This window comes from Heteronotia binoei, chromosome 7, assembly GCF_032191835.1.
Source record: "Heteronotia binoei isolate CCM8104 ecotype False Entrance Well chromosome 7, APGP_CSIRO_Hbin_v1, whole genome shotgun sequence".
NCBI lineage: Eukaryota > Metazoa > Chordata > Lepidosauria > Squamata > Gekkonidae > Heteronotia > Heteronotia binoei.
The window spans coordinates 1,806,912-1,811,395 of NC_083229.1; the positions used below are offsets into that span (position 1 = coordinate 1,806,912).

A 4,484-nucleotide genomic window follows, 5' to 3' on the forward strand; every position below is an offset into this window, starting at 1 on the left:
GCTAATTTCACTGTTGAACAACTCTGACTGTAAAGAAGATTTCCCTAATATCCAGCTGGGTCCTCTCCCCTCCCTCCCTCCACGGCACTTCACACACCTGCCCAAACGGCCAGTCTCCTCATTTCTCAGCAGGGTGTCGGCCCCGGTTAGCATTGGAGGGAAGACCACCAACGGAGGGAGTCCAGGGTCGCTAAGCAAAGGCAGGCAATACCAAAACCACCTCTGCGCATCTCCCGCCCTGAAAACTCTCAGGGTTGCCGCAGGTCAGCTTGACTTGACAGCGCTTGATACCCAGAGTTCAAATCCCTGCCCTGCAGCTCACTAGAGGACCTTTAGCCGGTCACTTTCTCAACTAAATCTGGGAGCCCCTCAGAAACTCACAAGATCGTCGTGGTGTGAGCTTTTAAGAGCAAAAGCTCTCGTTATCAGATAGAAGGACCAAAGAGTAGACGGGACGGAGCTCTGACTTTCAAAAGCTTATTTTCCCCACACACACACACACACAGAACCTTGTGAGGGCTACTGGCTCTTCTTCCCATGCAGACAATGTCCAAATCCAGCCCCCTAAACAGCACACCGGTTCTGTATCAGCTCCGGGCAGGAACTGCAGCTGCCCCTGGGAACAACCCCATGAGAAGACAGGAGCAGTCTCCTTCCAGCCACAAATGAGATTTGCATTGGCGTTGCACCTGATGCCTCACCATTAGACATGAGAGGGCCCATGCATGCGTGCTCAGCAATAAGCACCACGCTGCCCTGGCTGGAATAGAACCAGGAAGAATTGCTACAGAGGCGACAGCGCAACATTGGTTGAGTGCAACAGTGATGCTCTGAATTCTGAGTGCTGGGGGCCCCCCCAAAGTGGGAGGGCTTCTAGCCCCACTGGTGGACCTCCTGATGGCACCTGGGGTCTTTTGGCCACTGTGTAACCCAGAGTGTTGGACTGGAGGGGCCACTGGCCTGATCCAACATGGCTTCTCTTAGGTTCTTATGGGAGAGCCGCTGCTGCCCTGGAAAGGCCAATTCTCTGGTCACCGGGCACAGAAAAGTCTCTGAAGACTCTCCCAGGAGCCCAGAACAGCAAGCAACAGCAGACAAGGCCACCTCTGCCCGGCAAAGTGTGGGCAACAGGAGACAAGGAAGCAGGCAAAAAGAAGTGGTCACCACAGAGGCACCAAGAGAGGCACCTGCTCAACCCAAGACCGGCACAAACCTACCCCCCCCCCCATGAAATGCGACACAGTATTGTGCTCCCAGCTGCTGGCACCCAACCCATTTCGTGCTCCACAGAGACGGGATGGAGGTCTTCAGGAAGCTGAAATCCCAGTAATGGCAAATGAGGGCCAGGGAAGTCACCAAAGCTTCGGCGAGGCCTGCCTTCCCTTGCGCTAGAGAGCCCAGCTCCTCTGGCAGACGACGGGGTGGCCTATGAATGGGCCCTTCAGCTTCCCTGCCCCCCCCCAACACCTGCTGTTTGGGTCCTGTGTTACGGCTGCCTCAAGAACACTCTGAACGGGGCAGGAGAACTAGATGCCTTTCCTGAAACTGCAAGCTGTTCAGCACACCGTGGAATTTTATCTGGTTCCACCCACCCATCTTCAAAGGCATCAGAGAAGAAGAAAAAAAGATATTGGATTTATATCCTGCTCTCCACTCCGAAGCGGCTCAGAGCGGCTCGCAATCTCCTTTACCTTCCTCCCCCACAGCAGGCACCCTGTGAGGTGGGTGGGGCTGGAGAGGGCTCTCACAGCAGCTGCCCTTTCAAGGACAACCTCTGCCAGAGCTCTAGAAGAAGATGAAGAAGAAGATATTGGATTTATATCCCGCCCTCCACTCCGAAGAGTCTCAGAGCGGCTCACAATCTCCTTTACCTTCCTCCCCCACAACAGACACCCTGTGAGGCGGGTGGGGCTGAGAGGGCTCTCACAGCAGCTGCCCTTTCAAGGACAACCTCTTCCAGAGCTATGGCTGACCCAAGGCCATTCCAGCAGGTGCAAGTGGAGGAGTGGGGAATCAAACCCGGTTCTCCCAGATAAGAGTCCGCACACTTAACCACTACACCAAACTGGCTCTCTAGCTGACCCAAGGCCATTCCAGCAGGTGCAAGTGGAAGATTGGGGAATCAAACCCGGTTCTCCCAGATAGGAGTCCGCACACTTAACCACTACACCAAACTGGCTCTCCTAGAAGCAAGACCGCGGTAGATCGTCCCCCCCACCCCCTAAATTTTTGAGCATGGTCCACGCAGGCCTTGCAGAGAGAGGCTGTGGCTCAACGATGGGGCGCAGGTTCAGTTCCCAGTTCCTCCAGCTGAAAGGACCAGGCAGGAGGGGATGGGAAAGACCTTTCTCTGCCTGAGACCCTGAAGCACAGCTGCCAGTCTGAGCTTGATGGGCCAAGGGGCAGACTCAGTATTAAGCAGCTTCCCTATGAGGGCGGGGCTGTGGGCTCAGCAGAACAGCTTCTGCTTGGAATGCAGTAGGTCCCAGGTTCAATCCCCAGCATCTCCATCCAACAGGCAGCAGACGACACAGAAGACATCCTTACGCTATTCGGATCCAGGATAAGGCAATTCCACGTGTGCTCACGTACATGCGTGTTCACGCACCAATCCAGCCTCAGCTCCATCACACAGGGCTGCTGCAAAGAGCCGATACGGAACCAGCATGGACACAGATTCTTCCTCACAAAGAGCTGGGGATGTTTAGCCTGGAGCGGAGGCGGCTGGAGTTGTCATGGGGAACCCTTGGGGGCCACAGCTCCAGGCCCAGGCCTGCACCCGGCACCAAAAGGAGCTGTGGGGTGGGCCGTGCAGGGCTTAGTTGAGAGAAGGAGGGGGAGGGCAGGCAGGCACGACGGTCTGACCTGAAGAGACCGGATGACTCACAAGCAGGAGTCAAGCTGAGCTGGCAGCCAGAAGCTGGCTTGGGTCTGGCCTCGGCAAGAATGCAGCTCTCTCTTTTTCTTTTTGGTATTTGTTAACGGTATATATCAGAGGTGGCCAAACTTGGTTAGTGTAAGAGCCACACGGAATAAATGCCAGATGTTTGAGAGCTGCAAGATATGAACCTCAGATGTTTGAGCGCTGCAAGATAGATGGATGGATGGAAGGAAAGGGAGGGGAAGGAGAGGTGGAAAGAAAGCAACTTTAAATGCATTCTCCAAGCGGCTGGCTTGGCTTGGAGAAGAAGAAGACTGCAGATTTATACCCCGCCCATCTCTCTGAATCAGATAAGTGATTTAAAGAGAGAAATGCGTTTTCCAAGTCAACCGATGGGGCAGTGGGGGGTTCAAGAACCAAACAATGTGTGTGAAAGAGCCACATGTGGGGCTCCAGAGCCACAGTTTGGCCACACCAGGTATATATCTTGTGTGAGGAGGGGGGCACCTGAAAGTGTGGGGGGGCACCTGAAAGTATGTGTGTGTGTGTGTGGGCACCTGAAAGTAAGTGTGTGTGTGTGTGTGTGTGTGTGGGCACCTGAAAGTAAGTGTGTGTGTGTGTGTGTGTGTGGGCACCTGAAAGTATGTGTGTGTGGGCACCTGAAAGTATGTGTGTGTGTGTGTTTGTGGGCACCTGAAAGTATGTGTGTGTGTGTGTGTATGGGCACCTGAAAGTAAGTGTGTGTGTGTGTGTGTGCACCTGAAAGTATGTGTGTGTGTGTGTGTGTGGGCACCTGAAAGTAAGTGTGTGTGTGTGTGTGTGTGGGCACCTGAAAGTAAGTGTGTGTGTGTGTGTGTGGGCACCTGAAAGTATGTGTGTGTGTGTGTTTGTGGGCACCTGAAAGTATGTGTGTGTGGGGGGGGGCACCTGAAAGTATGTATGTGTGTGTGTGTGTGTGTGTGTGTGTGTGGGCACCTGAAAGTATGTGTGTGTATGTGTGTATGGGCACCTGAAAGTAAGTGTGTGTGTGCACCTGAAAGTATGTGTGTGTGTGTGTGTGGGCACCTGAAAGTAAGTGTGTGTGTGTGTGTGCACCTGAAAGTATGTGTGTGTGTGTGTGTGTGTGTGGGCACCTGAAAGTAAGTGTGTGTGTGTGTGTGCACCTGAAAGTATGTGTGTGTGTGTGTGTGTGTGTGTGGGCACCTGAAAGTAAGTGTGTGTGTGTGTGGGCACCACCGAGGAGGTGGCTGAAGAAAGGCCACCTCTGCTTCCCGACTGCTGGTCTTTCCAGGAGGTCTCCCATCTCAGCGCTCGCCCGGGTCAGCCCAGCGCCGCTCAGTTTCCAAATGTGGGGAGATGACCGGGCTTGCCAGGGCGGGGATGGGGCTGTCTTGCGGGGCAGGGGAAGCCGGTGCCGCCCCCTCCCTCGCGGGCTCCCTCTGCCGGGCAGGCGGGAGAGGCAAGGGGCGTCGGCGGGCGGGCGGGCCGGCCAAAGGTCCGGGGGGGGGGGCGGGCAAAGTCCGGCTGGCGGCGCACGCGGGGCAGCGACACGTGTCCGAGAGCGCGTGAGAACGCCTCCCTCCCCTCCCCGGAGCGGCGGTAC

The 4,484-nt window shown here is 55.4% G+C and overlaps 1 protein-coding gene across 1 annotated transcript in view; it reads right to left on the bottom strand.

Annotated features, from left to right (window-relative positions):
• The window catches only part of DGAT1 (diacylglycerol O-acyltransferase 1), a 52,132-nt gene that overhangs the window by 47,400 nt on the left and 248 nt on the right, over nucleotides 1–4,484 (bottom strand). The gene's annotated exons all lie outside the window — the stretch shown is intronic.